The sequence below is a fragment of the Schistocerca piceifrons genome, chromosome 1, assembly GCF_021461385.2.
Source record: "Schistocerca piceifrons isolate TAMUIC-IGC-003096 chromosome 1, iqSchPice1.1, whole genome shotgun sequence".
Lineage (NCBI taxonomy): Eukaryota > Metazoa > Arthropoda > Insecta > Orthoptera > Acrididae > Schistocerca > Schistocerca piceifrons.
Window position 1 is genome coordinate 986,426,697 of NC_060138.1, and position 23,225 is coordinate 986,449,921.

Here is a 23,225-nt window from a genome sequence, read left to right on the forward strand (position 1 = left end):
TTCACATTGCTTGGTTATTATAAGTGCATAACTGCTGTTGTGTTGGAGAAGCTATTATTGCCATGTGCGGAAACTGTGTTAATATAAGTCCAAACTAACAACCATAGAGGTGCATGTACGAGTGGTGCCAGCCGACAGCCGAATCTGAACTTAACCCGCCATGTAAACGGAATTCTTTTGGAAAAGAGGCACATGATGTTCGGTTATTGTAAAAAGAATTGGCCTACTTGCCGTTGCCTTGTTTACCTTTCAAGTGATTTAATTAGTTGAAAATAGTGAATATACGTTTTCTTAAAATTTATTGTTAGGTTTACCCAAAGAAATTTGATGAAAGCTTTGAAAGTTTTGAAGTAGATTTTTTTAGTTTATTGTAAAGTTATTTTATTTTTTTGAGATCTCGTGTTATTGCAAGGTCTTGCGTAAATCTAAATTTAAACTGTCATGGATTTGCAAGCAAAAGAAAGCTTTGCCAAGAGTTCAATAGATGTCAGTAACTGTGATTTGAATTACCAGCCTTTGGATATTTAGTAAAATATATAAGTTTTTTAAAAATAGTGTTTAACATTTCTTCTCCCAGCATCTCTCCTACTCCACAAGTTGGGAACTATTAGGAACTACTGCTGCGGTTCAGAATTAATATTTGTCTGAAGAAAGCCGGCCGGAGTTGCCGTGCGGTTCTAGGCGCTACAGTCTGGAACCGAGCGACTGCTACGGTCGCAGGTTCGAATCCTGCTTCGGGCATGGATGTGTGTGATGTCCTTAGGTTAGTTAGGTTTAATTAGTTCTAAGTTCTAGGCCACTCATGACCTCAGAAGTTAAGTCGCATAGTGCTCAGAGCCATTTGAACCATTTTTTTGTCTGAAGAAAACTGTGTAGAATAATTTAAATTATAATATTTTCTGAAGTACGGGACCAAATAGTAGAAATACCTATGTTGTTAAGAGGTATTATGTTAGCTGCGAAACCTTATTTTTCTGATAATTGCGGAGCATGAAACATCAATTGCAATTAATAACAGTAAGGATTGACGGGGTTGGATGTGGAACTGATCACTTGAATTCAAATGTTAATTGCGTATTTCATAAATGATTCATGTAAATTGATAGGCTAATTTTCTGTTATTTATGGATTAAAATTTAAGTCCATAGCGGTATGCTCCTAGGAACTGGAGAAATACCTCACTGATTTCTGTTGAATTATGCTCTCATTCTCAAGTATTTAAGAGACTAACTAGGACTGCGGACAATTCTTTTCAAACCCTTCGCCTTTCTTGAGCACGCCAAAACACGAACGAAATGATCGTCGATAGGATGGGTGTTCTGACATATTTATGTTAAAAAAGAAAGTGGCGTGAGGTCTCCTAACGAATACGTATTCATGGCTGATCGCTCTATTTCTTTTGTGCCCATCAGCTTTAAAAAGGCAGACGTATTCCCACTCCCCCTATAGGAAGAAACATGAGTGCCATCTCCAGCTATTCAGCAGTTGTGTTGGCATCGGGACACGTTGGTGTGGAGGACTGCTTAGGTCTATTCTCCAGCAGCGAGGCAATAAAAGGAATCTAATTCGATTGTCTTTCACTTAGTTCACCTGACTCATTTTGCGCGTTTCATTTCAGCTCTTGTCATCTCAATCTTGGGACAAGTATTTTCTATTTGAGTGATTTTATGTTAGCACATGTGGGATTCTCGTCCTTGGTGTCCCAAAACGGTAGCAGTGCGCAGAAGCGGGCAGTGGCGTTGAATGACAATGGTTTCTAATTCACCACACACTGTGCTCCGCTGGGCGCTTCTCTGGAGCGCACCAAAGTTTCAGTCGACGTACAGGCGCGTTCCAGGTCAGTACTTTCATCAATAGACATAATTATTTTTGTTGCAGTTCGACAATAAAGTAAATAACGTCCACTTGTGTTCCAGATTTGTTTTTCGTAAATCAACAGAGAAAATTTCTTTTATTACGGATCTATGCAACTCCCCAAAATATTAATTTACTTCCAGAGTGTAAAGATTAAAAATAAATAAAGATAAGAGTGAAGTAATGGTATTTGGAAGAGACAAAGGGATCAACGGAAATATTACTTTGAATGGAGAACCCCTCAAAGTGGTAGACAGTTTCACTTATTTAGGGAGTGAAATATCTAGTGAAGGAAGAATAATCAACGAAATTAATAGGAGGTTACAGAAGAGAGGTCATTTCTACCAAACAATAAAACGACTCATTTGGAATAAGGAAGGTTGAGAAAAAGCAAAACTCCTTATGTGTAAGAGTTATAACTTCCGTATTGTCACCTATTGAGGAGAAACATGGACAATGACAGAAAGGGACTGGAGCAGACTGCAAGCAGGGGAAATGAAATTTCTCACAGTAGTTAAGGGAAAAACAAGAATGGACAGAGTAAGGAATGTGGATATTATAAAGGATCTTAAACAAGAAAGTATGTGAGAAGAAACTGAAAAAAAGAGATTTAGATGGTACGGACATGTTAAGAGGATGCGTGGGCAGAGACTCCCCAAAATTAAGAAAGAACTAATGATGGATGGAAAAAGACCTAGAAGGTGCCCAAGAACACGGGGGAAAACGGGAGTGAGAATATCTATGGAAAAGAGAGGTGTGACCTGGCAGCAAGTGGAGGAAGAAAAGTGGTGGGAGGACCGAACCAAATGGTGAGGACTCGTCGGCACCGAGACCCGGCAGTAGCTGCAGGGGGATCCGGATATAGATAGATAGACTTCCAGAGTGAATTTTCATACTGTAACGGAGTGTGCGGTGATTTTAAATTTCCTGGGAGATTAAAACTGTGTAACTGACCGGGTCTTGAACCTGAGAACTTCGCCTTTCGGGGGCAGTGCTCAACCCATACTTATTTTACCGAAATTAAGGGAGTCCGTCGCTCCTTCTGATGGTGGAACATACAGAGACTCTCAAAAAACGACGTTACCTCGCCAGAAAAGAAACTGTGTTGTTCGCGACGTCAACTGGAGTGAGACTGTGCATATACATTTAGGATGTGGACGCCGAACAGCGTGAGGTCCATACTCCTAGCTTTGGGAATGTACGCTATATCTTCAGCGGGGAGTCCAGCATGGAGGAGGCTGGTTACTCCGTTACTTTCGTCAGAGGCATGGGAGATGTGGCCGTGTAGCCGCTGGGAACGTAGAAATCAGCGACGATCACTTCTCGGAGAAGTGCATTGTCGACATTAGCAGCGTAAATGGCAGCTCTGAACATTTCCAGTTTATGCGGAGCCTGAATGGTGGTCATATTCATTATTGCGATGTGGTGGTGTTGTGGACGTGCCCTCCCCCCCTCCCCCCCACGCTAACTGGCACGGAGGATCCTGCGGAGTTGCCCACTTGGCGTGAAACAAATGCAACGTAGCCACCACGGCTGAAATCCCTAAGTGGAAGTTGGGTCAGGCGCCACCGTGGGGCACTCTCCAACGAGTGGGCCGTATATCAATCTACTCTGTCATCAACGTCGTCAGCCCAGGAGATTGGAACCGGTGGCAGGCGACTTTCGCACCCATCGAGGGCTATGGGTGGTAGCGCTTTTACAGTGGCATCTGTGGAACCTCCCTCTACCGGATCCGCTGTTGCCGGAAAGGACGCTCCTCACATGGGACACTGTGAGCAGCCACTTCTGTCGTTAGAGAGCTCGAAAAGAGATTACTGTCTGGTATCTGGTCCACTACCCGTAATGCCAAATGAAAGAATGTGTTGTTGGAGAGCATTAGACTTCGTTTCTCCTGTTTTCGGGAGGACCGCTGCTTTCAGATACACTGTTCTGTTTTGGAATGCGGCCGTTCGTCCTCCGACGTCGTGCCCGTCTGGAAGAAATCAGAGATAGGCACCACACTCGATTCGATGTCCATCGCATAGAGCGGGCCGTTCATCGAGCTCAGAGTTGTTGGTCTCGTCGCCGTCATAGGGGTTGCTGCTGAGGAGGTCTCGTCCATAGCGTCCTACCTGAGGAGGAGAGCTGACGGGAGACCAGGCGCATCCTGAAGTGACACGTCTGGGTTGTGCACGGCCGAGGCGTAAGCGTCTAGTAAAGACGTGACTGTCGCTTTGGGAACTGTGTCACCGAACGAGACCTGGTACGAATAGCTACGGAGACAATCGGACCTAACATGCCCTCTTGTACACATCTGCAAGTGACCGCGGCTGGCCATCATACATGACGATGGCTCGCACACTCCTATCAGCAGATAGGATGGTATGAGTTTGAACAGTTCCATCTGCACCCACCGGACACCCTTTAACACGTGATACGTCATGAACATCTGACATTTTTTCTATAAGTAGCCCACAGCGTTGTGATAGGGTAGGAAGGCTTCAACGCCCATGTCTTGGGGCAGCTCGAAAGGGAGCTTAAACACCCAAATTTTTCGGACACCAAAACCAGCGCGATCTACCATCACCTGTCAAATATGCCCATCACAATGTTTGAACTTAAGTACGTGTGCGTGTTGCCGAACTATGTCAGCGATTGCTGCCTCAGTCGTCATTTTAAGGTAGTCGATGATGCCGTTGATAGAGAAGTGAATACCTATCACTTCTTAGGGATCCAGGTGTAGATCTCGGAGATGAACTGTTCGATTCATAAGAGCGTGGTCGTGCATGTTCGGCTTCGAATGTAACTTTAAGTGTCGCTCGGCGGTAAGAGTGCGCCATGGAGTACAATATTGATGGAGGCTATACAACACAAATACCAAATCAGTAAACAACTCAGTTATCGGAGTGCAGCCCGGTGCACGGAGCTGGTCCGCGCGCTATCACGGCCGAAAGTCGTCTTAAACCCACTGAGCTATCCAAGCACGATTCACAGCCTGCCTTCACAACTTTACTTCCGTCAGTACCTCATCTGCTACCTTCCAGTCTTGATAGTCCCACAAGGTATGCAAGAGAACTTCTGCGAAGTTTGGAATGAGATGAGGTACTGGCGGAAGTAAGGCTATGAGCGCGGGCCGTGAGTCGTGCTTTGATAGCTCGGAAGGAAACTTGCTCGCTACAGGCAAAGGCCCTAGTTTCGAGCCCCGACTCGGCACGCAGTTTTAATCTGCCATGAAGTTTCATACTAATCTACTAATTCCAGAGTCATTATGCCGCGCGACGCTATTTTCTGTAGGGACATCACGAGGAAAGTACATGTGATTTTAATCTGTTTGGAGTTGTCTCAAATATCTGCATGCCGGAGTGTGAGCAATGAAAGTGAAATACCGTGGTTACGACGTCTGCTATAGTCTGTTGGTTAACTGAAGAGCGAGTAGTGCTTGTTATGGGGAAGTGGCCTTCCCCTACAGAACACCGAACTGCCGCCCAGGATGACTAAGAATCACTTTCCCATCTACCTATGCAGTGCAGTATGTCGTGATTTATAAAGATACTGTCGATGCGCTTTCCTTGCGTTGGGAAGCCTCCTCCTCGCTCTTCAGTTTACCGACAGACTGTATCAAACGTTTATAGCAACCTGACTGGTATGCCGTCAGATCTCATACTGATGGTTAAAGTTACAGTAGAGGGCAGACTGGAATGAGCTGCCACTAACCTGTCGAAAACTGGGAAATAAAAGAAATGTGTAAAAGTACACAGATGACCATTGAAACAGCGTAAGTAGGGCATACAATTAATTGAATGTGCAAATGATAAGTGGTTAGATTTAATACCATGTACATTCTGTATGTAGGAAAAGATTACGCAGCTGGTTTCCCATCAAGAAATTCCATTTTGTTGTTTACGAGAAGATCGAATTATGCTCCTATAAAAAGAAACGTCTACCAGCACTTATCGGAATTCGCCATGGTCAGGATCGTGGCTTATAAAGATTGTTGTTCATCGTCCAGAGATTTTGCTGCTCGCGATGGTCGGAGCCGGTGAACTGTCATGCGAATATGGAATCGATGGGCTCTGGAGGGTCATACTCAACGCCACATTATAAATTGCTAATGGGACTGTGCTACTAGACCCGAGAGGACGGATTTATTGTTCTCTTGGCTGTGGGGGATAGTACAGTCGCTTAACACACCCTGAGTCAGTAAATGGACTTGTTTGCAGTAATACATTTGTCCGCACGGCCCGTACGACGAACTTACTGAGTTTTTAACATGGCTGAGCGGTCAGCGACCGTTTACAAAGTAAAATTAAAGCAACAACAGCCCTCGATCGCAAAAATGAAGTGTTTTGACCTAGGTTTCGGCACTACTATGAGTGTCTTCATCAGAAGTAAAACACTCAAACTGGCATGTCACGTATAAAATAAAGATCAAGTGAGAAAGCTTTAGTCACAAAATTTTGAAAAAGAATACATGGAAGGCAAGCCACTATGGGCTACTCACACATGTGACTAAAGCTTTATCGCTTGATCTTTATTTTATACGTGACATGCCAGTTTGAGTGTTTTACTTCTGATAAAGGTACTCATAATGGTGCTGAAACCTAGGTCAAAAGACTTCTTTTTTGCCACAGAGGCCTGTTATTGCTTTAATTTAACTTATTGAGCGCCACAGGCGGTCAGCACGACGTCCACTGTTGCGGGTTCACCTGAAGCAGTAACACAGATACGCGGGACAACAGTGGTACGTCCAACTAGATACAGACTTGGTATTATGTTGCTTTCCAAAGAAGTCCTTCTTCTGCGTACAGCGTTAACATGGCCGATTCCGCGTGTGGGGGCTGCACGGAGAACCAAGCTTGACAGACTCCATTCCTTATCATAGCCGTCCGCGAGGGCCGAGGAGAGCAAGTGGGCAAGAGAGGGTACTTTACACTTCCTGGAATCTGTAGTAGACTTTCTTTAAATATCAGAATTTTCCCGCGTTTCTAGAAACTATTCTTCTTAGCATTGTCGAATGCAAAGGGAAACACTGTGCCTTTGATAAACACTATATTGTTTGGTGGTCAGATTTTTCGATGGTAAGTCATACTATTTTCTAAATGTGACGGCAGTATCGGCGTTGTTTGGCAATTTTAGGGTATGTGAATCTTTACATAACACTGCTGTTCTCTTCTCTGTTACTTCCATGAGTAGCCCTTAACGAACTACAGATAGGGACGGTTCCCAAAACCGAGCAAAGTACAGAAATGGCTACAGTAACCCGATACCTGCCCAAGTTCCAACTAGAGCAGCTGCTTCGCCTGTTACCTATTTTAATCTCAACAGTACGTTTGCGTTTGGCCGTCAAGGCTTGATGAAACTTCATTCAGTTTTTCGCGATCGAGAGATTGCAGCTGAGTTTGAATAACACGGTCATGCTACACTGCATGTCTAATCATCATCTACACTTTATGTTTGAATGCAAATGCAGAAGAAATGTCACGTTCTGCGCTGGAAGAGAGGAAATGGTTCAAATGGCTCTGAGCACTATGTGACTTCTGAGGTCATCAGTCGCCTAGAACTTAGAACTAATTAAACCTAACTAACCTAAGGACATCACACACATCCATGCCCGAGGCAGGAGTCGAATCTGCGACCGTAGCGGTCACGCGGTTCCAGACTGAAGCGCCTTTAACCGCACGGCCACACCGGCCGGCGGAAGAGAGGAAAAGTTAGTGAAATATCAAGGTCGAAAAAGTGTCTGAAACTTCTTGAAGTATATGGTTCGTAAACTCTATGGAGTGCAACTCAGGGCAACATCCAGATAGAGATATGAGTTAGTCCAACTGCCATTGCTACAGAAAAACGTGTAAAACACAGACACGAGAACCACAGTCGTTCAGTCCTAGACTGATTCTATCGACCAGTTTGAGGGTTGTTTTTGAAGATTGCCTACGTGTATATTCATATTAATAACATAAAAAGATATATTAAAGAAACTGCTTACCTTTAACGCACAACAGTAATCTACCATCAAACAAACACTGACTGGATAACTATCATTTGTTTAAGATACAGGATGGCGCACTAAAAATCGGCCATGAGAACAGACCGCTTGCCAGTTATGTACGAATTGTTGGCCACCACGAGCAAATATAACAACAAAAAGATAAACGTGTAGCAAGTAGCTTTATCTTGTCTTTTACATTACATTAGGTGCTGAAAATGACATTGTGCTTTAATGCACTATTGTGCGCGCCCTAACGTGTTACTATACACTTCGCGCAAGTCTGCCGCATCAATCGGCAAAATTTTATTATGAGTATTGTCCTTCAAGTCTACTAACGTTATTTGACTATTTCAGTACACTTTTCTCTCATGACTGCCTCTCAGATAAAAGTCACAAGTGGTTAGATCGAGCGAATGCCTCGGCCATAACCTTTGCTGATAGTCCTTTCTTCTGTGAATCCTCAAATCGTGAGACTGACTCACGTGAAGTGTGACAGGTCGCCCCATTCCGCACATACTCAGTGATCTTAAATGTTGTTTCAAAAAATATGAAACCCACGATTCGACTTGCTGACACGTTCTCAAACTAATTACTCATATCAAAAAATGACAGTTCTCGAATCTTGCCCCCTCTTGCATATATTTCTACGGACGACCATGTTCGTCAAAGTTATAAAATCCCATCACCTGGAGTGATGCATGAAATAGCCATTGTGCACCCAACCTAATCACATCTGGTCCACACAGCCAGTAATCTGACGTGTCAGAGCTTCTATCCGTGCCGTCAATGACGTTATCTCTCAACTAGGTAACGGAAGACAACATATTGCATGTCCTGACCTACGTAGGATGAGCTGCCCAACACGTTCTCTAGAACTCCCACCCATTTCGATTATGTGATTATAGTAATCACAGACTGGCACGTCACCACTCACCATCTACAAGGGTGATTCAATAAGTAAAAGTAACGTTATACGTTCATTTTTACTAAAAGCAGGTAGGCTTTATTCAGGATTTTAATACACCATATTATTCCCCCACTCATTTGGCTACAAAAAGCTATTTTTCAACATAATCTTCGTTCAATGCAACAGCCTTACGCCGCTTTACTTGGAGGGCCTGTATGTCCACATCGTACCACTCTCCTGGTCGATGACAGAGCCAATGTCTTGCTGCATCAATAACCTCCCCATTCTCCACATACTGCTTCTCGTGGAGAGCATCCTTCATTGGGCCATACAGATGGAAGTTGGGAGGTACGGGATCTGGGATGTGGGGTGGATGAGGAAGAACATCCCAAATAACCTTTGTTACATCCTCTCGCGTTAGCAGACTTGGGCGAGGCCTTGTTTTTTCATGCAAAAGGAGAGGTTCGTTTGCATTTTATGGCAATGAACACGTTGAAGATCTATCTTTGATTTAATGAGAGAAGCACAATACACTGCAATTGATCGTTGCCCATGAGGGATGATATCAAACAGAATAACCCGTTCAGAGTCCCAGAAGACCGTCGCCCTGACTTTACCTGCTGATGAAGCACCTTTGAACTTTTCTTCGGCGGAGAGGTGGCTTGGGGCCACTCTGTGAATCGCCATTTTTTTCTGGTTACAAGTAATGAACTCATGTTTCATCGCATGTGATGATGTTCGACAAAAAATTGTCACGATCAGCCTCGTAACACACAAGCAATTCCTCTCACATGGTCCTTCGCTGTTGTTTATGGCCTTCTATTAGGCGGCGAGGAAACCAGCGGGCGCATACCTTCGAGTACCCCACTGGTTCAAAAATGGTTCAAATGGCTCTGAGCACTATGGGACTTAACATCTGAGGCCATCAGTCCCCTAGAACTTAGAACTACTTAAACCTAACTAACCTAAGGACATCACACACATCCATGTCAGAGGCAGAATTCGAAGCTGCGACCGTAGCGGTCGCGCGGTTCCAGACTGAAGCACCTACCAAACTGGTGGACGAGTGACTCAGCTCTACTAACAAAGACGTCCATTTGTGCAGCGAGATGTTTGAATGTGATCTGTCGATCACCATAAATGAGGGTGTCCGCACGTTCCAACACTCCAGCACGCGGGAAATCGGTCATGTTTGAGAGATTTTGTTCTGATGATGATAGACGCCTCGCCCAATGACTCAAGTGCATTTGTACACTGTCAGGTCTCCGCAGGCATCCTGCAAGCGCCTATGAATATCTGCGATGCTCTGGTTTCCCGCCAAAAGAAATTCAGTAAGAGCTGTCTGCTTGGAACGCACCTCAGTTACAAATGGTTCAAACGGCTCTAAGCGCTATAGGACTTAACATCTGAGGTCATCAGTCCACTAGACTTAGAACTACTTAAACCTAACCAACCTAAGGACATCACACACGTCCATGCCCGAGGCAGGATTCGCACCTGCGACTGTAGCAACAGCGCGGTTCCGGACTGAAGCGCCTAGAACCGCTCGGTCACAGTGGCCGGCGCACGTCAGTTACAGACGCCATTTTCAAGGTTACGTACAGCGCCACCACCTATCGGAACTTCATGAAACTATAAGGGCTAAGCGGGAGTATTCTACGATGTCCCACAACAAACTCCATGTTTTTTCAACTGAAACTGACCAAGAAAAAAAAAGTGTTGCATTAGTTATTGAGACGCCTCGTAGTACGATTTACGAACCTTGGCACAGAGATGAAGCAGCAAGAAATGTACCCATATTTGACACCTAAGCTCCGTTCGAGTCAATGTTAATGTTAGAATAGCTACTGCTGCTCTGTGTACTAAATGCCGACCCTATACACGTGCAGATCATGTACAGATTTAATAGTGAGTTCCTTCAATTATAGTGTGTACGTACAGTACGTAAAATTTCGTTGTTTTGTTATCCTTCCTGATGTTGCAGTTTTAATGACCACCAGTGCACAATAGCAGAAACGGAATGAGATTTCAAAGGTCTCGTAAGCACCACTGGCGGTTTCTCACGGCGCACTGCATCTCTCATAACAAGAAAGAAAGGAAAGACGAAATCCAGTGTTGTCGGTTCGCGCGCAAACTACGGATCCGTTTAAAAATATGTCAACCGTACTGGCATTTCTTGGCGCAGTCAGAAAAAAATTTTTGGCTGAAAGTAATGAAAGAAAGCGAAAGGTAGTGGGCCGGGCTGGTGTGAGCGTGTTAGCTCCCCTCGAGAAGGAGACGGTGCGAGGCCGCAAACGATAGCGGGACCACGCTAATGGCGCGGGGTTCTGCTCGACCGCCATCAACAGCAGAGGCAGTCAGCTCGGGCGCCACTGTGCGCGACGTTACTTTGTTTCTCCACTCGCCGGTCCTTCTCCTCCGCCCACCCGAGACCTTTCGCACAACTGTTGCGTGCAGCTGGTTGCCGCATTTATCGCCTTGGCGCCCAACAACTTTGTGTGCGCCGACCCCTAGTCGAGACAGAAATAATTTCCTTTCCATCACGCTGAGCAACTGCTCTCAATTAAACAAAAGAACTTTTTTTATTTTTACTTCTCTCCGTTAAATATTTGTTGAGTATTAACCGTGTGGTAGATCGTGGATTGTACATGCTTGTTTGCTTCGTGTGTACCAGTGGGCACAGCTTTATAAATTAACAAGTAAATTCTCACAGAACAAAGTTATAGTTCGCGTAACCTGAACTAGCAGTGCCGCCGTGAGCGAGCAAACTTGATGATGGAAGAATATTACCGGAAAGTCTTCGCAAAGTCGTTATCAACGCATCGATTAATTGTCCGCATAGAAATTCGTAGTCCAGTCTTGCCCATAAATTCTTCAACGGTTATTTATTCCAATCAACGAAAATTACATCCATGAAAGAATTGGCTTTTATCTACATACCTTAATTTTTCACGTAGTTTCCTTCCGTTTCCGTTGCTTTCCTCCAGCAAAACAACAAGGGCGTGTATGCCCTGTGGAGACCGATTCACGAAGCCATTTCTTTACTGCGCGAATTACTTTCTTGTCGTGCTAAAAATGTCTTCCACGAATGCTATCATTTCATGCTCCAAATAAGTGAAGTCCGGTGGAGCTAGATCAGAATGCGGTAGCACTCTCCAACCCTGTTTGGTGATCTATCATATACATTATTTCTCACCTCACCATCCCTTAACACATACTAATCGTACAGGGATGAACTAAGTATCATTAGCAAGATTTTTTAACCGGATTCTGGAACTGCATACATTTTTTGTCCTAAAACTTTGTGGAAAATTTTAACATAAATGACAGACTTTTCGCTATCAAACCTACATTTTATGAAACTAACTTATTAATCACGAATAAGAGACTCTCTTTTCGTATCACCTTATACAAATACCATTTATTTGATTTCAGGTAGTTATGAACCAGACAATTTGTATTCAACACTGTCGTAGATAATAACCGAGACCCATGAGGCAGTCCATTATCTCTGCCGCTCATGAAAGCTGGATTTTCTAAATGAATATACTTTCCGAAATGACAAATACATTAGTCATTGTCGCCTTGAATTGTGTGTGTGAAATCTTATGGGACTTAACTGCTAAGGTCATCAATCCCTAAACTTACACACTACTTAACCTAAATTATCCTAAGGACAAACACACACACCCATGCCCGAGGGAGGACTCGAACCTCCACCGGGACCAGCGACTGCAGCGCCTTAGACCGTTCGTCCTTGAACTGTGATTTACCTATTGCTACTACGGCCTAACGTGCTTACTGCAGTTGCAAATGCTTGTCAAGTTAAACTTGTAGGTTATGTAGATCGTCTGAGAGTCGCTGATCTCCGCCCATCGTACAAACCAGGTCGAACATTCCGAATGGAAGACCACTTTTGTAGACACGGAAATCTATATGCAAGTCCGTATCACAAATTCATGATATTTATTTCACTTCATTCGGTTGATTTGTAAACTCTTCTTTCCCACAACCACCCGTACTCCAGCTACGGCACAACTCCAAATCCTGTCGTTGTTTAAAACTACGAAAGTGAGAAAGTTTTGCACGGGTGCCCTGGTGTTACTAAAAGGCTATCCCGGAACCCGAAACCAGTAGCAGCGTACTGGCAACAAAAATTCGGCTTTCAATTCGTGCAATTACTTACCACATTTAAAAAATTAAAACGCTATCATGATCTACTCATTAAGAGGTGTAATTTTATGTCGAAAGTTTAACACTATAGAAAGTTAGAACCTGTGTTTATCTCGATGCAGCGTAACCGAAGGCGCCCAAACACACGGACTTAATCGGTCCATGATATGGTCATTTTGAACCGGCGAGCAATGGAAGCACATAAATTGATCGCCATCGGAAAAAGCCCACAGCTGCACACGCCAGCTCCGACAAAGCCATGATAACCTTTTTCTTTGACTCCAGTGGCCCGCTCCTCATTGGCTTTCTGGAACAAGGCGCCACAGTTAACATACAACGGTAAGTGGAGTGTCCCTTCAATTCCAGGCTCCCAGGAATGTTCACGGAGGACAGAATCATTCTCTTGCAGAACAAAGCCCACCCAAACGTTGCCAAAGATGTTTCGATTACACTGCAGAAGTTTCGTTAAGAAGCCGTTACATCTCATCCAGTTCCGATTTCTATCCATGCAGTTTCCATATTTTTGGAGCCCTTAAATGAATGACATTCGTGGTCGTTGATTTGCTTCGGAAGAAGAGGTGCGCGGCTAAGTACGGTCATAGTTCTGCAGGCAACCGCAAACATTCTTTCATTATGGCATTAACAGTCTTGTCTCACAGTGGTATAAGTACAGGGCTAGTCAAAAAGAAGAAACAGATTTCAAACATTTATTGCTTCCGAACTGGGAGAGAACAGTTCAAATTTTTATGCATTCAGTGTGCTCACATTGAAACGTGTAATATTTCTGGCTTATTCAGCCATCATATTAGGCTCCAGGAAGCTATTCCCAGGGCGGTGGAGATGCAAGAAGCATAGAGATGGCGCAATGTGGGATGAGGTACCGGTGACAGATGTTAGATTCCGTACCATTCTCGTGAGAGAGACCGCCTGCATGATGATGCTGCTTTGTGATTGGCTGCTGTGTTCGGCGGTAGGGCGCCAAAACGTTAAACTTTAGTTGCTATTATTAATTAAACCTGTCATCCAAATTACTTCATTTTTTTTAAAATAAACATCTCTCAACAGCCAGCTATCAATCAGTCATTTCAAAATTATTAAAATCAAAGTATTACTAAAACAAAAGACTGACGATATTACTGCCGATGCACTTCGGTGGCGTTCGGGTCACGCCTGGCTGGCTTGGCGCGCGAAGTGTCTCGGGCAGTCCGGCTCTCCAGTTCTGACCGTTCCAGTAGACAGGCATGTTGTCTGTGGCAGGATGTATTTCATCTTATTTTAGCCAGATATAATGACTGTGGAAAGATATGTTCAATACGTTGTGATCAAGAATAGTTTCTCGTGTCTATATCAATAAAAACGCGAATGGGATCCCAAATCAGTCATAGTTTATTCGTAGCAGCAGTTCCTTGCGAAGCTAATTTCAGCCTCAAGAAAAAGAATCCACGACCTGTGTGCTGTTTTCTGCGCTGGGGACATCATCATCATGAAGACAGCAGGTTAGAGAAGTGTACAAGAACTTATGTATTCCACACAGGGCAGTGGAAACAACTAGGCACCTCACGTGTACTGCATGCACAGTACAAATGTGCTCAGTGACACGTCATCTGCAGTAATGCAGAGGAGGTAAAGAAGGATGAAAGTATTAACACTATCTCACTTTTATTCCTTTTTTCTTGCCGTAAACGACAAATACGAGTCAAAACGGTGGCTCGTTTCCTGCCACACACGCAGCAGCTGGTCTCTCGTTATTCACCGCTTCAACAATGCGATATTTCAGACTTTCGAGACAGTCAGGCATATGAAGGATAAAAACGCGGCCTTTTACGTAACCCGACAGACGGAAGTCACAAGGTGTGGTGTCTGCAGACCTGGGAGGCCACTGGGGATGAAGTTCATCTTCTCCTCATCCTCTTCCAATCCAACGTCCTGAAATGGTGTCATTCAGGTAATGGCAAATGGCATAAAAATTTGAACTTTTCTCTTTCTAGGAGAGTTGGAACTGTGTTTCTATCTTTTGTAGTCTGGAAGAAATAAATGTTTGAAATTTGTTCCTCCTTTTTGAAAAGCCCTGTATATCAACAGTTCTGGCGATTGTTTTTGAAATAATAAACAGTTTACTTACTTTTCTCCATCAGTCTCATTTTCGCTTGACTGCCCCTTATAGACGTTTGTAAATATAGTCAATACGTTTCCTGTAAGAACATGTGTATTTTGAATTATCCGTGGTTTTCTGTTATCCGAGCTGTCTCGGGTCCGTATTATCCTGAATAATTGAGAGTCTACTGTAGTATTAAGTCTAGTGTAGTGCCGGCCGGGGTGCCGAGCGGTTCTAGGCGCTTCAGTCTGGAACAGAGCGGCCGCAATGGTCGCAGTTTCGAATCTGCCTCGGGCATGGATGTGTGTGATGTCCTTAGGATAGTTAGGTTTAAGTAGTTCTATGTTCTAGGGGACTGATGACCTCAGATGTTGAGTCCCATAGTGCTGAGAGCCATTTGAATCTACTGTAGTATTCATAGAAATGCTCTGGATTAAAAGGACATCGGTCCCGTCCAACTTGCAGAGTTGGACAGCAGTATTGTGACTATGGATCAATTACAGAGTTGCAAGATGGGGGTAGTTAGTAGCATGCAATCTCTTATATCGGATAGTCATGATAATGAAATTATGAACACAGGAATCGAGCAAAAAGGTGCATGTGTTCTTAATGACTTTCAATGCATAAGCTACGATGATAAAAATGCACAGAATTACTTTGAGCGTGGGAGAAATCAAAGGAACAATTACGCAATGCTTTTGCTACCCATGGAGATTTTACTTGAATGCTGCAAAGTGGTTCGCTGCGGTGACAGTAACGTTAACGGCGCGCGTAGCCAGCGTCGGAAGCAGATGCTCATCCTTCACACAGACAGCCCCGCGGTACGTCTGTACCCTAACACTGCCCGTCTAGAAGTGAGTTCTTGTTCAGCCACGAAAACCTTTGGCCTTTCTTCGGTGGTCGACTTCCGAAAATTTCCTGTAATGGCTCCTCGATGTTTCCAGCCTAATTGGCCTTGGTTCAAATGGCTCTGAGCACTATGGGACTTAACATTGTGGTCATCAGTCCCCTAGAACTTAGAACTACTTAAACCTAACTAACCTAAGGACATCACACACATCCATGCCCGAGGCAGGATTCGAACCTGCGACCGTAGCAGTCCGCGCGGTTCCGGACTGAGCGCCTAGAACCGCGAGATCACCGCGGCCGGCTAATTGGCCTTGTAGGTGCGCTCAACCCTCAGGAAAGACAGAAGAATTGATCTCTATCAAGCTTCCTGACAAGGTCAATTTTACACGAGGTCTGCGACTGACATCATCTTTGTCTTCTCCACCGAGTTTGAACTTATCGTCTTCACTCCCATTACGTGTAACGAGAAGCGACCATTGTGCAAAGTCTCCACGACACGCCACTAAGAGCCATGTGTTGCCAAATCCGCGCCTGTAGTTCCTCTGTTATTTCCCCTGCTCACGTAATTGACTGTTAAAATTTTATTTACAATTACATAATATTGCCTCATTATCACTCGTCCAGCTGCGTGGTAATGAATCAAAGTATCACTGCACAGGAATTAAAGAAAGAAGCCTTACGATACTAAAACCAATCTGCAGGCAGCAAGGGATGTCGCCAGTTTAAAACAAGAATTAAGTCATCGATGGAAAACACTGATAACAACTCGCCGTAATAGCACACAATAAAGATAAAGAGGACACTACACCGTAACAACTTGGGTTTCTGCCATTCATGAATAATGCGACTGTGTCGGGTAGAGCCTACTGTGCAAAGGTTGAAAAGCCCTTTTTTCCAAACAATCATAAAATAACGGTTAATTTAACATCGACCAAAGACTACAACAAGCGCTACAGATTGCTTGAGTATACTAAATAAATAATGCCTCGTGCAACCCAACAAGTCAACCGCAGCTGGACTATGTAAAACATACCGTCAAGATACAGGCTTTGAAGATGTTCGCGTTTCAGCAAAAGCACCAGACAAATGGAAATCGAAAGCTGAGCGGCAGTGGGTTGGGTTGGGTTGTTTAGGGGAAGAGACCAAACAACGAGGTCATTAGTCTCATCGGATTAGGGAAGGACGGGGAAGGAAGTCGGTCGTGCCCTTTCAAAAGAACTATCCCGGTATTTGCCTAGAGCGATTTAGGGAAATCACGGAAAACCTAAATCAGGATGGCCGGACGCGGGATTGAACCGTCGTCCTTCCGAATGCGAGTCCAGTGTGAGCGGCAGCGGAAATTCCTAAACAGTTTTTAGCCTTTAAAATGATTCTCATTCATTGTTCCGTCTCAGTAGCACATTTTTATTGGATTACATGTTTTATTCACTCAGGATCATCTTCAGAGCTAAAACAAATCTGTACCATCAAATACTTTACAATAAGTAGATAAGAATAAAATAGAAAGTAAATGTACAATTCACCTAGGTAGTTACGTCAGCAACCCGTCTTGCCCACTCAGAACGATATATCAGAGTACTACGTTTCGCAGCTGCCGTCAATGTTTTAAATACGTAGATGTTGGTGGTAGGAGAGAAAGGAGGGAACGTGGGTGGCAGAACGGGAAATGGAGTGAGTCTGGTTGGAATATGGGAAAGGAAGAGGAAGATAATGCATTTGATTTTCAAGCGAGTAGATCAGTGAGTCTCGAACCGAAGTTGTCAGTGTCCATTGAATCTAAATCGTCGGTGTCCCTTGAACCCAACCCTTCCAAGATCAGTGTTAAGCTTACTGGAAAAATTAGAAAATATAACTCTGATTACTTGGAAATCAGTTTTACGTTCACTGGACCTGAGCAACAGCCTAAACCTCAATGTGTAATTTGCTATGAAAGCCTTTAGAATGAATGTATGAAACCAGCAAAACTCCGGCGCCATCTTAAAACAAAGCACCCAAGTACAAAAGTAAGTCATTAGAATTTTTCGAAAATAAATTAGGAGAGTTGAAAACATCTCGTAAAACAATTACCAAACACTGTGGTGCAACCGTAAATTAAAATGCAACCCTTGTGTCTTACGAGGTGGCTCAGCTTTTTGCTAAATGTGAGAAAAACCACACAATTGCTGAGGAACTTATACTGCCATAAGCAATAACACTTTGCAAGAGAATGTTAGGTGATGCAGCTGCTAAAGTAATAGGAACTGTCCCGCTCTCAAATAATACTGTTCAAAGTCGAATTACTGATATGGCAGTTAACACTAAAGAAACATTGCTGGCTAGACTTTGCATGAGTAACACGTACGCCCTACAATTCGATTAAAGCACAGACATATCAAAAAAAGGTATAATGTTGGTTTTCGCACAATTCTTATGGGAGGACCAAATGTTCAAGATTTTCTTTTTTCACGCGAACTACTGCGTACAACAGCAGACGATATTTTTACTGCATTAAATAATTATCCAAATGAACACGATGTCACCTGGGAAAAATGTGTAGGCTTGTCGACGGATGGAGCAAAGTCAATGGCTGGCAAAAAAACGGACTCCTAGCTCGTATCAAAGCAGCAGCCCCTGAGGTGAATCGGACTCACTGTTGTATCCATCGTGAAGCCGTAGTAGCCAAAAGATTGCCTGAACCTTTGCAAAAGATACTTAACGAAGTAGTTCAAATCATCAACTACATTAAAACTCGACATCTTCAATCGAGATTATTTTCTTTGTTGTGTAAAGAGATCGGCAGTGAGCATGAGCAACTTCTTATTCATACGGAAGTAAAATGGCTTTCCCGAGGTAGGATCTTGTGAAGATTTTTTGAACTTACAGACTTGGTTCGTGTCTTCCTTCTTGACACAAAGTACGCGGATTTTCTCACTAACTTCTCTTGGCTTTGCTCAGTTGCCTACTTAGCTAATGTGTTTGCTTGAATGTGTTAAACTTGAGTTTACAAGGAAAAACTGTAGACATGTTCAAAGTTGAGGATGAGATTAGGCTATGGTCAAAAAGTGTCAGATGTGGGCGTCAATGATAGAAAACGAGTCACTAGCTAACTTTTCTACTTTAAAACAATTCTTGGAGTCATCAGAAGAGAGTCTGCCTGACCAGATCAAGATCAATGCAGCCGAGCATCTACGCAGTATTTCCCTGAACATGTCCCTGACTTTTCGAGATCCCTTGAACTGTGAAGAAGTAGACAAAATCCAAGGCCTCACTGAAGAAGAGCAAGATCAACTTGCGGATCTGTCCAGCTGTGGTACGATGATAAACATTTTCATCGCGTGGTACGATGATAAACATTTTCATCGGTGATAAAATTACAGACTCCTGAGCATCAGCACGCAAGGACTACAAGAAACTTGGAGATAAGGCAACGAAAAAGATCCTTACATTTGCAACCACATATCGGTGTGAGCAAACATGTTCTCCCATGTGTCTCATGAAAAACAAATATAGGAATCGGCTCGACATGGGGTCGGATTTCAGAGTGAAAGTTTCAAGTTTGGAACTTAATATTTCAGAAATAATGGACTCAAAGGTTAGATTGAACTCATTAAGAACTGAAAATTAAAGCTATCTGTAGACCGATGAAGCACTCTGCTGTAACTGTATTTTTTCAAATAAATAATACCTTGCATGAAATTAGTGTTTTCTTATTTTTCACACATGTCTACTCAATGCAGTCTCAAGTGTAGTACACTTGAAGGACTGATACACTCAGTTTTAATTTTTTCCTGTCATTTTCAGTTCATACTCAATTTTTATTTTTGAAGGAGTTTGTTATACTAAACACCCAGATTTGAAGACAAAGATTTTGAGCAATAATCAAAAATTTAACAATAACAATGATGACTAAATCGAAAAAGTTGTAAGCTCAGTATTTTTTCAATAATGAATATGTCAATCCAGAATGAGATTTTCACTCTGCAGCGGAGTGTGCGCTGATATGAAACTTCCTGGCAGATTAAAACTGTGTACCCGACCGAGACTTGAACTCGGGACCTTTGCCTTTCGCGGTCAAGTGCTCTACCATCTGAGCTACCGAAGCACGACTCACGCGCGGTGCTCACAGCTTTACTTCTGCCAGTATCTCGTCTCCTACCTTCCAAACTTTACAGAAGCTCTCCTGCGAACCTTGCAGAACTAGCACTCCTGAAAGAAAGGATATAGCGGAGACATGGCTTAGCCACAGCCTGGGGGATGTTTCCAGAATGAGATTTTCACTCTGCAGCGGAGTGTGCGCTGATATGAAACTTCCTGGCAGATTAAAATTGTGTACCCGACCGAGACTTGAACTCGGGACCTTTGCCTTTCGCGGGCAAGTGCTCTACCATCTGAGCTACTGATGCACGACTCACACCCGATGCTCACAGCTTTACTTCTGCCAGTATCTCGTCTCCTACCTTCCAAACTTTACAGAAGCTCTCCTGCGAACCTTGCAGAACTAGCACTCCTGAAAGAAAGGATATAGCGGAGACATGGCTTAGCCACAGCCTGGGGGATGTTTCCAGAATGAGATTTTCACTCTGCAGCGGAGCGTGCGCTGATATGAAACTTCCTGGCAGATTAAAACTGTGTACCCGACCGAGACTCGAACTCGGGATCTTTGCCTTTCGCGGGCAAGTGCTCTACCATCTGAGCTACCGAAGCACGACTCACGCCCGCTTCAACTGAACCGCGTACTGAGGTACTCCTTAACGCAGAATCTGTAGCCTCAGAGAAACTCAAGCGTATCTCTTCATTCCTTGCATATAGATTCTTCCTGACTGACCTCTTAACCTTCCGCCTACTCTTCGTCATCACTAAATTGCGATCTGAGTCTTTATCTGCCTTCGGGTATGCCTTACAATCCAGTATCTGATTTCGGAATCTCTGCCTGCTCATAATGTAATATAACTGAAATCATCCCATATCTCCCGGCCACTTCCAAATATAACTCCTCCTCCTCCTCTTGTGATCCTTGAACAGGGTATTCGCATATCCTAGATGAATTTTGTTGAAAAACTCAATTAGTCTTTCTCCTCTCTCATTCCTAATACCAAACCCATATTCTCCCATAACCCTGTTGTTATTAATCTGTATTTATCTGACCAGAAATCCTTGTCGTCTTTCCATTTCACCTCACTGATCCCTACTATATCTAGACTGAGCCTTAGCATATCTCTTTTCAGATTTCCTGCCTTCCCTACCGCGTTTAAACTTCTGACTTTCCACTCCCCGACTCGTAGAACGTTATCCTTTCGTTAGTTATCCAGTCTTTTTCTCATGGTCGCTTCCCTCTTGGTAATCCCCTCGCGAAGATACGAATAGGAGACTATTCCGAAATCTTTTACCAACGGTGAGATCATCATGACACTTTTTGACCCCATGTTCTTTACATACACATTGCCTCTCTAATGAAGTGGTTTCCATTGCCTTCTGTATCCTCACGCCGTTGATTATCGTTAATTCTTCCGCCTTTAGAGGAAGTTTCCCACCCTAGGGTAAAAGAGTGCTCTGAACCTCTGTCCGCTCCTTCGCCGTCTTTGATAAGGCCGGTGGCAGAGTGAGGGTGACTTCTTATGCCGGAAGTCTGTGTCTCCAGCGCTGATGAATTTTATACTGATACGTGAGCTAATAGAGCCAACAGCCAAGTAAATGTGACCTTACTTGATAATTAATGAAATATTATCACCTACCCTCCTACGCCAAGAAGTTTAATTTCATTTCATCCTCCCATTCAGGGTGATTCAAATTTTTTGTCAGGCAGTGTATTTGCTGCGAAACTGGAAGATAATCACAAATATGATTTCGTACTGTAATTTCTTTGCATTCTGTGTACGTACGGCTATGAAAAAAAATAATCGCGTGCTGTCTCAGCTAGAGATATTGTTGTTCAACCTAACCGTCGTCTGCTACACTGCAATGAAGTAGTGTTATGTGAGCTCCTAGTGGCATAAAGTTGTCTAATAAGCGACTGGCGCCTAAATTAACAGCTACTCACCCCCGAGTACTCCGCGCCGTTGCTCACAGTACAACGTAATTGGTTATTATTTCAGCCATATAATCTCATTCAAGGCAGTTCGCTATCAGCTAATTACATCACTCGCCACAGGTTCGAGCTATACAGCACTCACATCGCTTCTCTTCCGCATAGGTCAGCAGTGCGCTAGCGCACGGCTCAATTAGCAACTATTACGCCGTGCGTAACGTATGTCGGTGTTTAGTAACTCCCTGCCTGAGAATGGCAGTCTCACGCAATTAAGTGTGCTCTCAGTTCCTTGGAACATCAAAACTTGTTAACTCTGACTTAAAAAAGAACCTTTTCAAGCTTCGAAATTCTAAGCGATACTTAGCTCCGGTACCTGTGTCTGAACTTGTATTTTCCTATGAAGATTTTCTAATAGCTCGCGACTGTTTCCATCTTTTATGCATCCCGAAGGCACACCAACTTTTTAGCGTGTCAGATATAAAGCGAATTTCAAAGATGATCCTACCACTACTTTTGCCCGTTACTTATCAACTGAGCAAACACGAGACATGATGAGGAGTTGTTATGTTTGTCGTGAAGGTCCAGCTAATAGTGAAAAGAAAACAGTTCAATATAATATATTTTGTAAGCTTGAGCCTTGACCGTGACTGTTGCTGCAGCTTGTATATTGCTTTGCTGTCTCGTAATAGCGGAGTAGCGCAGAAAATAAGTTTCCTGTGAAAGAGTTACACAATGTCAAATAACGTCGTAATCGTGTCCCATCGGACATGGGAATAGAATGTGAGGAGGTTATTTCCAAGAGACATGTTACGCTTTGCGAAGGAAGAGTTCGAAAAATTTCTGAATGTGTAATTACAAGGCGTGTGTCTGATTAGGTGTGTGCATATTTATTTGAGAAAGAGAGACATAGAAAGAGAGGGACTGAACATAGTTAAGTTCAAATCATTCACTTCATGTAAAAAGAAGCTGAAAAAACATAACTTAAGATAATGATATAAGCATCCACCATACTGCTATATACTTTACTGGGAAAGAAATCTTTAACCGTAAATCTGACTCGTTGCATATTACAGTGATTTAATAGTAAATATCCTGCCGCATAGATAAATTAGTATAGTGGGCAATATTAGGAGCGAAGGCAAGTGAGTAAAATACTTCTTGAATTATATACCGAAACAGTCACATATTTTGGGATATAACCTTTCCGCCACATTATTTTCATATTACTCGCCGGTCAAGATCGAGTAATATTAGTTCACAAGCTTGCCGCAAGGTATCGGACGTTTACCAGTGTACGTACGCTCCGAGACATAATTGTTTCCCATTGCGAATCAGAAGTTTGAAATTTAGCCCAACGTTGCCTACAGCCCTCCTT